Below are 13,382 nucleotides of genomic sequence, written 5' to 3'. Positions count from 1 at the left end.
CGGCCGGTGGCGAGGGTCTCCCCAGGATGAACTGGGGGGCAGGGGCCTGGGGGAGCCCCAGACCTCCCAGCCGCGTGCCGTGCAAGCTCGGGGAGCCGTGGACGGACCAGGCTCCGTTGGTCAGCAGAGTCCGCACTTGGGGACGCAGTTCTGTCACCCGGCACGAGGGCAAAGACCCCTTCTGCACTTCACTTGGTCAGACCTCGAGGGTGTGCTGCATGACGCCAGACGATGGGGCCCCTTCACTGGTGAGAAAAGAAGTAATGTTCCACCGACGTGAATAAGACGTGAGAATGATAATTAAGGAGAGATTTGACTCGATCCAAACTTGATTAACCTGATGAATGTCTCTTTGCTGGGGAACACGGAGGCCTTCCCACGGGAGGCGCCGAGTGGCTGAGCGGGCAGGTTCTTGGGTGGCAGCCCAGGCCTGCTGGGAATGGAAGGGTTAATCCCAGGGGTGGTTTGTGCCAAGTGCTATTTCTAGAAGATGCCATGACCTTCCAGTAATGCCACTCCACATTCCTACATAGCTTTCACCCCGAGATCCCAAGCTTGAGGTAAAGAGCCACACGTCATCTTCCCATCTCCAGGGTCCCTTGAGGGGTGAGGTGTGGCCCCATAAAACCAGAGTCAGTTCCAGGTGCGAGTGAAGACAGCTCTGGTGGTCACCCCTTTGCTGCCAATGACTCATGAAATTCTGACCTTCCAGAGCAGGAAGGGGTTTTCTGGGTTGTAGCTCAGCGCCCTCTGTGCGTGGGGGCCGTGGCTGGGGGTCCACGGAGCCGAGGTGTCACACTGGGCCCCGGGGGCCGGCTTGAGTGGATCGGCATGTTCCGTGTGATGGTCAGGTGTCACATAAGCTCCGTTTCTTCTCGTCTGCCACGCCGCTTGAACATGCCACCATTACGGTAAAGGGAACAACCCACTCTCCGTACTCACAAGTCTACAATCCACGCTGAGGATTTCAACACGTTTGTATGACTCTCGCCACCCAGGCGCCAGTGAAGGAGGAGCTAATAACAGGAATATTATCAACTGATGTTTGATGAGGGCTTTCTGAGCGTCACACGCTGCTAAGTGTGTGACAGTGTGTATGACTCACTGAGTCGTTCTCCAGCACGTCCCACTGCCACCTGCCACCTGCAGGTGAGCGCGTGACACACGGAAAGGGCACTACCTGGCCCAGGGCCACGCAGCGCGTATGTAGCACAGACCACACGTCTCCTCCACTGGTGGGTTGATCCCAGTGAAATGTTTATTTATCTGAAGCATTTTGTTAACCTTTTTCAAAGGGAGGAAAAAAAAAACCACTTCTGATCAGATACTGGAGTTTTGCTTTAAAGTTGTAAAATAATAATAAGAAGAAGAATAAAAAACCCTAAAGTCATTTTTAAGAATTCAACATTTCTGATCATGAGTCAGAAAGTTTTCAGGGTTCAGGCCTGGTGCTGGGATGGAAGCTCTCAATAACAACTCATGCCGCCTATGTGTGTCCTGCTCCCCGGGCCCCTTTTCTGAAGGCACAGCTTCGTGAATTCCCACACTTTCCCGTCCTGGGCGTGAACCACCAGCCCAAACCCGTGCCACGCTGTTGCCTAGCGTGTTGCTGTTCTCCGGACACGGGCACGGGCAGGGCCGGGAGCTTGTGGGAATGCAGTCGCAGGCCCCCCGCAGACCTGGACTCTGCACCACCGTGGTCCCCGGGGCCTGGGCACAGACAGAGAGGTCCTGCTCTGAGATATGCTCTCAGTTTCTGAGGTCTTTTCCTAAGCCTTAAAGCTTTATGATTCATGGTCTCTTTGAAATTCTGGGGCCAGTGAAGCCAGGCTGGGCGGTTAATCTGCCAGCGAAACTGCTGGCAGCGTGGTTGTCCTCTGACTCTGGCTGACGCCCAGCCTGGAGCACGAGCCCTGGCCACTCGGTTTTCGCCCCTTGTTAGTTAATACTTGAGATGGGTTTGGATCTTATTTGTGTTTTTCCTCAGTCACTATTTACAGAGAGCTCTGTTGTTTATTCAGCAACAAAACTTTTGGGGAAATGGGACTAGCCCCACGTGCCTGGGCCGGACCAAGGGGGGCTGGGTGTGATGTGATGTTGCGGTGGGCCTGGGGCTTGGCCTCTGACAAAGCTCCCGAGATTGGATGCACGGACTGCTGTAGGGCTGTGGGTCAGCATAGGGTTCAGTGGGGCCAGCAGTCTGGTGGCCAACAGTTGGGGAGAGACGAGGACACAGGCAGGGTGCCCCATGCTGACTGGCGACGCAGAGGAACCCAGCTTCATCTGCTGGAATGTTTCTCAGCTCTGTCTCTCTGGTTCTGGAAATTCCTGCCCCGGAGAAGCTGTAGGACGGCTCCTTTAATGTAAGGAGGGTCCTCTGAAGATCCTTTAGACTCCTTCAGACTCTCTAAGACCAGGATGGGGATCTGGTGAGAAAGCCTCGGAGATTCCAGGGTGGCAGCTAGCCACTGCCTGGACCTGGGCTGAGCGCTGGCTCTCCCAGCCGCCTGCCTGCCCAGCTCCTGCAGGGAGGGCTCCCAGCCCCGGTGCACAGCCAGTGTCTGCCCAGCCCCCGACAGCTCTAAGTGTTACTGTCCCAGGAAAGGACCTCAAGACAGTCACTTAGGCCAAACAGAGTCTGAAACGTGGGAAGTCGATCCAAAGTTCAGGTGGCAAGAAATCAGATCTTAACCCAAAATCTTTCACCTTTTCAAGTATGGTGTTGGGAGAGGGCTTGCCCGTCTGTCAGAAGCCACTGATCCTGTCATGAGAAAAAGGATCCATAAAAGAGGAATGTGTTCTTTCGGCCCGGTGAGCTGTGGTTCTGGGAAGGGGTGGCCGAGACGACAGTGGCAAACTGTGACCGTGGCTGGTCTGACTGCCATCACGACGCCTCTCCCAGGGCTGGGGGTGGGCAAGGGCAGCGTCCCGGTGTCATGAGCATGGGTCAGATTCTCCACGGGCACCGGGCCTTTGCATTCATGGAAGGCACCGTCAGGTGTTTGAATCCACGCTGGTTTTCTAATCTTTTGCTTCAGAAACAACCGATGTCTTCAAACCTTGCTTTTTGAGGACTGTGCTCATCGAGTTTATCTACTACTGTCTTAACATCACCTGGAATGTTTGGAAAGTTTGGTAATAACTGTCTGGAATGTGAACATCTCTTTTTACCCAACACCGGAGGAAAAGTCACTGGGTTGAGGAGGGTGAGGGGAGGTCATGCCTTCAGCTGCATGTCTGTAAGCCTGGGCATGATGGGGGCTGCTGTCCCCACAGGGTCTTAACCTTTCCCCCTCTGCTGAGGCCTTTCACTCGCAGCTAGAGATAGTTAGGACCCTTCCCCTCTTGACAGATGAGGAGCAGTGGCAGGCTGGAGCCCTGCAAGGCACACACACCCTCCAGTGCCCATAGGGTCCCTGGGGGCCCACACATCTGGGGGGTGGAGTGGGGGTGGGCTGCGAGCCCGAGGAGGTGAGGGGCCTGGGCATCTGTGGCTTCTCTTCCTGGTGAGCACTCATCTAGCTTTTATCAGAACAGCAGAGAACTCCTGAGAGCCAGGAACGAGCAGAAACCATGGAAACACATGATTTTGAACATCCTTTCTGACTTTCAGATTCTGAATGGACTCTCCAAGCCTCTTTCCCAGGAGAAGGAGCTGTCCACACCGCAGGGTGGTCAAGGAGCACAGTGCAGTCAGCTCAGATCTGGGGGCCCGTGAGGGACACGGGACCGGCACCATCTGGCTAATTTAGATTACCCAGGTCGAGCGCGCTGTGAGGCTCTCCAAGGAGAGGCAGCCGAGGGTGGAGGCCAGGGCGGCAACAGTGGTGGTCAGGACGGAGGACGCGAGGGTGTGGAGGGGACTCTGTCCACTGAGGGTGCAGGTGACACGTTGGGGGGACCTGGCTCACACAGCCTGCGTCTGCGCACTTTGGAGCGAGGCTTTGTGTCCTCACTTCCCGCGATCCTCCCTGAAGCTGGGGGGGTTAGGGTCCCAGAGTGCCTGCAGGGTGTTGGAGAGGCTGCAGAGCTCTGACCGGCCTCGGCTTATGTAACTGGCTCCTGAAGTAACAAATGTCACTGCCTCCCCACAGCTCACCTTGGAGGCAGACACACAGGTTAGGCCAGTTTTCCAGGGGATTCAGTGAGCTCGACACTCCCGGAAGCAGGTGTGACCTTTCTGTCCAAGTGCTTCCAGAAGAGCCGGTCGGGAGCACCCGGGGCCCCACTCGCCCGTGCTGGGTGGCAGGACCGGCTCCCCAGCCTGAGCCTCTCCCCAGCTGGGAGATGAGATCGAGAGCCCATGGGGCCTGGTCCTTCATACGAGGCCACTCAGAGCAGAACTGTGAGGCTGGCCGGCGGGTTGATCGGAGCCTGGTGAGCAGCGGCAGACGTCCAGGCTCATGAAGAAAACCTAGGAGTCTTGGGTCCTGTGTTAGGCACCTGTGTTCTCTCACCTGTTCGAGTCCCAGAACCACCCCATGGGGCAGAGAGCAGCACCCGTTCTCAGCTGCATGTAGGGAGACATACCCGGTGAGGTTAAGGCACGGCCCCAGGTTGTGTGACTCGTGTATCGTGGCTCACGTTGCATCTCTAATAAAACCGGCACTGGACAGCCTGGGGGGCTCAGGGGTTTAGCGCCACCTTCAGCCCAGGCGTGATCCTGGAGACTTGGGATCGAGTCCCACGTCAGGCCCCTGCATGGAGCCTGCTTCTCCCTCTGCCTATGTCTCTGCCTCTCTCTCTCTCTCTCTCTCTCTCTGTCTCTCATGAATAAATAAATAAAATCTTAAAAAAAATGGTACTAAGATTTTACAGGTCATCAAAATGGCATTTCCTTTAAATGTAGTGAAATGTACAAATTATCTACAAAGATACATGAGAGTCTGCAAATCGGGGAGCTGCCGCGATTTGTAAAATGGGATGACGGTTCTAAATAGAAACTTTTAATGAATTTGGTATCCCAAGGTGATAAAAATTAAACCACCTGGCCATTGATGCCACTGATCCTTCTTTTTTTTTTCTGTGAAGAGTATTAAAATGTGAGCTTTTTCTTTCAAAGTCTTAGAAGATGGGACCAATTTTTAGAAATAACCCTCTGCTAAAATAATAATGATAATAATAATAATAATAATAAGAAGAAGAAGAAGAAGAAGAAGAAGAAAAGAAGAAATAACCCTCTGCTTCCCAGATGCTGCCTGCTGGGCTCACTCTTGCTCCCGACAGGTATTAGAAGGGCCCACTGAAGTGGTTTTAGGCGGAAGAATAAAAATCTACGTTTTAAAATGGTCCCTGTTGCATAAAATGTTAGAAAATATTCCGTAACTGAGGAATAGCAAAGCCCTTTGAAAATATGAAAAGCCACAGATCCTTTCCCCAGAAACACACAAACACAAAAACATATAATTTTGAATAAAATTCCAGGAGGTTTATAGTCGTCTGTGAAAACTATCCAAGACCCCACGGTCACCTTCCCTTAACACGTGGCTTAGTCCCACTTTACAAGCCTTCTGTGGGGTCCGCCCGTCCTGGGCCGAAGCCCAGCGTCCCCAGCACTTCCTTCTCTGCTGCCCTAGAAGTGGCTGCTGGTCCCTCCAGGTGGAGGAAGGACTGTCCTGTGGGACGATCCGGTCACAGCGGCTGCAGCGGTGATCCCCCCGGGGGCCTGGCAGGGCCAAGCCTGTCCCCCCAGTGTTCATGCTCCAGTGGTGCCCTAGCTCTGTGTCCACTTTTCCTGGGTGGACAACAGCCTGGAATGGTGACAGAGAGAGAAGGCCTTTGCCCCAGGACAAGGGAATCGACGGCACAGTCAGTGGTGATGCCACGCTCAGGTGACCATCCTATGTCTGGAACATGGGCGCTGATGCATGCTCACACCGGGGCAATCCGCCAGGTCCAAGGGCTCTGACTGCAGGGGGACTTTGGGTAAGAAATGCCTGGGCACCCTTTCTCAGGTCATCCCAGCCTCAAGCCCAGACTGGGGACTCCACAGGGACACCGGAGCCATTGTGGTTTGGGAGAGAAGCGCACAAAAAGTCACAGGCTCAGCTCCTCCCCATCGCCTGGGCCTCTGCCCCGGAGCTCCAGAACTGCCTGGCATCCTGTGCACCCAGAGCCCAGCGCACGGCTGCCGGCGCGGTCGATGGTCAGTGAGCTGAATCAAATCAAATGACATCATCAAGTCCGGAAAATGGTGTTGAGACCTTGCTAAATGTGTGCTGTGGGCCCAGCTGCATTGGCGATGCTCTGCTTGCCCAGGACAAAGCCAGGCAGGCAGAGAAGATGTGAGCTTCTGGAGTTGGGGTCTTTCCCGAGCCAGACGGGGTTGTTGTCTACCTGAGGGGGTGGGCGCCTTCCTGGGGGCATGATCATGTGCCCTCTCTTTTGTACCTGCAGTCGCATTCCTCCCAATTCGTGCATGCGCATGCACGCACACCCATCACCACCACCACGTCGGATGTAGGCATGGAGGACTTGAGGTCTCGTCTCCTCCCTGCCTTCCCCCTTCTTCCACAGCGTGGACATGAGTCAGCACGGTAACACGGCGCAATGAGAGGGGCTTAATAGTCAAAATTTGTTTTCTCTTTAGTATGTTAATTAGTTTATTTTTTAAAAAAGATTTTATTTATTTATTCATGAGCGACACAGAGAAAGAGAGAGAGAGACAGAAAGAGAGAGAGAGATATATTGAGGCAGAGACACAGGCCGAGGGAGAAGCAGGCTCCACGCAGGGAGCCCGATGTGGGACTCGATCCCAGGAGTCCAGGATCACTCCCTGGGCTGAAGGCAGGCGCTAAATCGCTGAGCCACCCAGGCATCCCCTAGTATATTAATTTTTTAAAAAAATTTCACATTGTTTTGGTACCTTTAAACCATCCAGTTGGTAAACAGTCATAAAATGACATTGTTCTAAATACATTATTTATTTTGTTTAAAAATTTACAACACGCCATCAATAATGCATGCAATTGGAGAACGTTATTTCACTTTACGCCAGGCACCAAAACCCGGCTCAGACTCCCCTTCCCTACTCTCCACTGGGCAATCAAGCAGCTCTCAGGACCCGCCCTGGGAAGTGAGGGCAGGTCAGCCGCAGGTGTCCCCGCGCCCCCTTGCCAGCCGCCAGCCAGCCTAGGACAGCCGTGGCTCACCCAGGGTTCCCCGCGTCCCACACGCCCCGTCTGCAGTAAATACTATACATCAAAGACGCAGCTCTTGAAGGTCTCAAGCTGGCAAAACAATCTCAAAAGGGATTAGGATCTTTCCCCGATGAAACTATCTTCATGTGCTCTCGGGAATTCCCGTCACGGAGAAAGTATCCCTGCCAAACTGGGTCGTAAGTGGGTGGAAACATAATGTACATGCAGAGCTGTTTCCTGTCTTTTCCATGTAGAGGTTTCTAAGGTTTGTCTTAAAATTGTTGCTCTTTCCTGGAAAAGTCCCAGAGCACAAGTCTGTGAAATGCAATTATGGGCATATTCTAAGTAACTAAGAGTTACTTTGCAGCATCAGGTTCAAAGGGCTATGTCATCCTCCCGACCCCATCCCACCGGGGCCACGGTGTGACCGGCTGGAGCACGGAGCACATCTGCAGAGTCGTCCTGCTGCAGGACACGGGGCCTGGACGCCAGAGCGGCTGGCACAGCAGAGAGCACAGCCCCGGTGCACCTGACTTTCTTGCCTCCATCAGAGCCAGAAGGAGAGAGTCCGGGCCACCAGGAGGAGAGAGTCTAGGCCACCAGAAGGAGAGAGTCTAGGCCACCAGGGGGAGAGAGTCCGGGCCACCAGGAGGAGAGAGTCTAGGCCACCAGAAGGAGAGAGTCTAGGCCACCAGGAGGAGAGAGTCCGGGCCACCAGGAGGAGAGAGTCTAGGCCACCAGGAGGAGAGAGTCCGGGCCACCAGGAGGAGAGAGTCTAGGCCTCCAGGAGGAGAGAGTCCGGGCCACCAGGAGGAGAGAGTCCGGCCACCAGGAGGAGAGAGTCTAGGCCACCAGGAGGAGAGAGTCTAGGCCACCAGGAGGAGAGAGTCTAGGCCACCAGGAGGAGAGAGTCTAGGCCACCAGGAGGAGAGAGTCTAGGCCACCAGGAGGAGAGAGTCCGGGCCACCAGGAGGAGAGAGTCTAGGCCACCAGGAGGAGAGAGTCTAGGCCACCAGGAGGAGAGAGTCTAGGCCACCAGGAGGAGAGAGTCTGGGCCACCAGGAGGAGAGAGTCTAGGCCACCAGGAGGAGAGAGTCTGGGCCACCAGGAGGAGAGAGTCTAGGCCACCAGGAGGAGAGAGTCTGGGCCACCAGGAGGAGAGAGTCTAGGCCACCAGGAGGAGAGAGTCCGGGCCACCAGGAGGAGAGAGTCCAGGCCACCAGGAGGAGAGAGTCTAGGCCACCAGGAGGAGAGAGTCCGGGCCACCAGGAGGAGAGAGTCTAGGCCACCAGGAGGAGAGAGTCTAGGCCACCAGGAGGAGAGAGTCTAGGCCACCAGGAGGAGAGAGTCTAGGCCACCAGGAGGAGAGAGTCCGGGCCACCAGGAGGAGAGAGTCCGGGCCACCAGGAGGAGAGAGTCTAGGCCACCAGGAGGAGAGAGTCCGGGCCACCAGGAGGAGAGAGTCTAGGCCACCAGGAGGAGAGAGTCTAGGCCACCAGGAGGAGAGAGTCTAGGCCACCAGGAGGAGAGAGTCTAGCCCCAGGAGGAGAGAGTCAGGCCCAGGAGGAGAGAGTCAGGCCACCAGGAGGAGAGAGTCCGGGCCACCAGGAGGAGAGAGTCCGGGCCACCAGGAGGAGAGAGTCTAGGCCACCAGGAGGAGAGAGTCCGGGCCACCAGGAGGAGAGAGTCCGGGCCACCAGGAGGAGAGAGTCCGGGCCACCAGGAGGAGAGAGTCTGGGCCACCAGGAGGAGAGAGTCTGGGCCACCAGGAGGAGAGAGTCCAGGCCGCCATTTGGCAGTGAAAGTGTTCGGGAGTGCAAAGCCTGTACCCGACAGCCCTCCTGGCCGGTGTCATGCAAGAAATTCCTGGTTTCGTTCCCATAGCTGTGCGGCACGTCCAGACGCTGTTATGGTTGAGTTCCTTGTGGAGAAGCAAGAACACATATTTTCTCGGAAAGTACAGTTTCTTCTCTGAGCTGAGTCTGAGGACTCTGCTTCCCCAAAGCCAAGTTGGGTCAGTGTTGAGCGGGGCAGTGGCAGCCTGGTTCCCAGTCAGGGTCACAGGATGACAGCTACGGCCGGGGTCGCAGAGACCACCTGGGCAAGGACCAGGCATGGGCTGCCTGTGGGACACCCGGGGTACGAATGTGGGGAGAGATGGGGGCTGGGGCTGGGCCCTCAGCCTGTGGAGCAGGAGGGAAGCACTTGTGTGCCAAAGCTCCTCCTTCTTTCTTTTAAACAGAAGCCAGATTTAATATTTAAAATGAAATATCATAATTTTAATGTACTGTGGAGCCAGTGGGCCTGTGGGATGGAACTCCTAGCTTGCACCCTGAGCCCAGCCCTCATCTCACAGGCCCGGGCCACAGGCAGCAGACTGACTTTGTTCAAGGTCCCGCAGGAGGTTAGTGGTGGGTCTGGGGCCAGAACTCTTCTGACCTGGTAAGGAGCTGGGGTTCTCTCAGCCCGTGGGGACCTCACTTCCCTGGAGAGGCAAGATGCTGACTGACCAGCCCTTGGCCGAGCCGGAGCACTGCCCCCAGTGCTCATTACCTCTAAGACTTCAACATAAGAATATTTATGTATACATCTTTAAATATATGAAAAAATATTCATATATGTATAATATTGCATACAGTTGGCTGTGTGAGGGGATAGGACCACCCCAGAGATGGTCCCCACCCCTTCACTGGAGATGTCACCAGATGCTCATGGGATTCCTTCCAAATGGTATAAGGACAGGGGTGATGGAAGACTTCTTTCACTGATACTTAGCAAAGAGATAAGGTAACCTCAACAAACCCTCTGATAAGGAGGGTCAGAAGAATCCTGCAGAATGTCTGGAATTCACCATCTGCAGGGCCTGTCCTAGGGAAGGGCTCTGACCTGCCCAGGCTGGGGGGAGGGAGCCTGGGGGGCGGGAGCCTGGGGGGAGGGCCTGCTACCCTGAGGGCTGTCATCTCAGCCCCATCGCCATCATTCGGGTAAGGCATCTCTGGCCCTCAGCTTTTCTCATTTCTAAAAGAAGAAGGCTGGACTGTTGTCTCTCCAGTTTCCAGGATCTGAGAGGCCTGTTTTCCAATCCCAGACCCATAGCCTGCCATGTGACCTTGTGTAGATTATGCAATTTTTCTGGGCTTCAGTTTCTTATCTGGGAGCCATGCCTCTTGTGACTCATTGAGATTACGCGGCCGTGCCTCCCATGGACTCTCCACGCCCCCAAAAGGTATCTTTGGTGAACACAATGCTTGCCCCAAATAAGAACTACTTGCAGAATAAGTCTACAATCTAACAGAGTCAGAATGCATAGAATTTGGGATTTTACACTGCCCACGAAACTCTGAGCTTGCCTGGAAACTTGAGTGTCCTAAAGTAGCAACCATGCTCTGGTCTGGAGCACTCACAGTCTGAGAGGTGGTGTGATCATGTTTCCTCTAAGAACAAACAACAACAATGGCTCTTAACTTTTTTTTTCCTTCTCAGGACGAGAGCACCTTGGTAGACTGGTTTGAGGATTTGATAGAAGCTGTCTAACCTGTCCCTAGAAAAAGGCACATATGTATATGTACACTAAATCCTGCATTCAAATCTGGAGGTTTTGTGGACTTGGGGAAACACATTCCTGAGTGTTGGTGGCTTTGGAATGCCTCTCTAAGTAGGAGGAGTCAGGAACAGTTAGCCACCAGGAGGCTGCCTGGGGAGTAAAGTTGGGGGCTTACTGTGATATTGTGTTTACCCAGCACGGCTCTTTCTCCTGGAGATGTGGGTGTAATTATGGCCAATTTAGGGGCCTGATGCCACTGTCCTTGGACCTGCAGATGTTCTGAAATCTTGCTCTGGAGGTCTCCATGTACAGGAGAGGTATGGATAATAGCAAAGACAAGTGACCATGACAACTGCCATTAACAGTGTCCTCAATCCTCAGATCCATCTGACACACCAAAGCTGTTGACCACCACCCTCCTCAATAACAGAAATGTGTACAATTATTATAAGATCATTCTGCTATGGGAGAGTCCCAGCGCCCTTTCTGCTCTAGACTCCCAGAACTACTTCTCAGATGTGAGATGGGACTGGAGTCCCCCTATCTCCTCTCTCCTGGTTCTCAGCTTCTGGTCAGTGTGCTTTTCTCCACACTTCTGGTTCCAAAATCTGTATCAGTCAGAGTGCAACCAGATAAACAGGTCAGTAGGAAACAAGAGATTCAGGGCAAGGAGTCGGCCTGTGTGGTTGGGGGTGGAGGTGAGTCTAAATCTAGGGCAGGCCATTGGTGGTGGGGGAGCAGAACTCTCTGGGTTTTCTTCCTCATCTGGGAGGCTTTAGGTCTTCTTTTCAGGCTTTCCAATGGGTTGGGCCAGCCTTCCCTAGATTAGCGAGGACGATCTTCCTGAATTGAAGTCACATTCCGTAGGCAAAGTCACACAAGCTTATGAGCACATTTACATTTGTAGCAACACCCAGATAGATGTTTGAGTCACTGACAACTGTAACCTAGCCTGATTGACAATAAAATGGACTATCGGTCTGTCCTTTGTCAGCTTGGACCCATCTAATTTCCTTAGCCGTGGTTAGTCTCCAAATGCCTAACATGACACAGCTCTCCTATGTAAAGCCAAAAATGCGCTAGCCCCTTCTCCAGAAGCAGAGGTGAAGTTTACTGTGACGTTTACTCCTCTGTTGGTATCCTGTATTGTTACTGTGACAGAAAGTTGGTTATGATCGGTTCATCTATGTCAGATGATGGAAGAGGAAATAAGAAAGAAAACAAAAATATCATCAATACATATACAACCACATTCATAACAAAGTAAGGAATGAATTCTCAGGATAATTACAGTCCTCTTCTGCAACAGGTCACCAAGTCATAACTGGCATTTGCAACTCCCTTCTTCCTCTACCCATTCTGTGCTCCCTTTGCTCCCAGAAGTCACCTTAGCTGATTGTGGTTCTTTTCCTGGTTCATTCCTAAAGGGTCTTGGCTATTACTAGTCCTCTTTGAATTGAGTTGTTGTGGTTTTCCATTGAGTAGTGGCTCAATGTCCCCTTGATGATCAGGATCATTCACCCCAGCCAGCCCAAGAACTCCCTCTGTGCCTGTTGAGTCAAGGCATGAGGACCTCAAAATGGCTGATGGCAGCCTAAACTTCCAGCTCAGTGAAACCATTGTTGTGTCTCCCAGTAGAAGTGTTTCTCTGGAACTGAGACCTCCAGACTAGTAGACCCTAAGATTATGGGAATGGGAAGCAAATATTTTGCAGTGGGTCACTAGGGTGTGAAATAGGGCAATTTCCTCTTTTTCTTGCTGTTGATAAAGATAAACACATCTGAACTTTTCTTTTGAAGGCCAGAAACAGATGGGATTTACTAAAAATAATAAATACGTGGGCATTCCAAAACCAAAAAAAGTAACCAGAGCCCTTTGGATGTCTGCTTTCCTCCTTCTGTATTCAACAGTGAGAGCGGCTTTCCTCCTATTTCCAGCCACCCATACATATGGTGCTCAAATCTATTCACTTGAGTGCCTGTGTCCCAACTAGGTAATTTACATTTCACTCACTTAATATTTCATTCATTTATTCACTGACTCATTCACCCATACATTCATTCATTTACTCATTCATTTATTCAATAAATATTTATCGACTAAAACAATGTGTCAAGCTTGGTTCTAGGTGCAGGTCATGCCCCTGTGAAGACAATAAAAATACTTCTGCCATCAGAAAGTTTGCAATCAAATGCATTTTATGAAAGTAACTTCTAAGTTCCTGACCCCTAGTATTTACAGTGAAAGGACAAGAAACTTTGATCTCCACCATCACTTAGCAATGCCTCAATTTGCTTCTATTTGGAAGACAATGCATCACCAGAGGACAGGCAAGTTAGAGTATGATGATGATAATACTTCACTGGAGGTGTGTTAGCCTTTCTCCATTAGGAACATGAGAAGAACTTCGTATTTGAGAAGTTTCCCAAAACTTGTTTTGGCTCCTTGAGAACCAGAACATACCCTTGTACTTGAAATAAATAAATATATATATATATATATATATATATATATATATATATATAAACAAAGAAAAGAGAGGAACCATATAATCTTATAGATGTGGAAAAGGATTTGAAAAACTTCATGATAAAAAAAAAAATGTTTGGCCATCTTGGAATAGAAGAGAATGCCCTCAAGTTGATAGAGAGAATATATGAAAAATCTATAATATCCTGTTTATTGTAAAATAATAATTA

The sequence above is a fragment of the Nyctereutes procyonoides genome, unplaced genomic scaffold, assembly GCF_905146905.1.
Source record: "Nyctereutes procyonoides isolate TBG_1078 unplaced genomic scaffold, NYPRO_anot_genome, whole genome shotgun sequence".
Classification (NCBI taxonomy): Eukaryota; Metazoa; Chordata; class Mammalia; order Carnivora; family Canidae; genus Nyctereutes; species Nyctereutes procyonoides.
Note: the sequence above shows the minus strand (reverse complement) of the source record.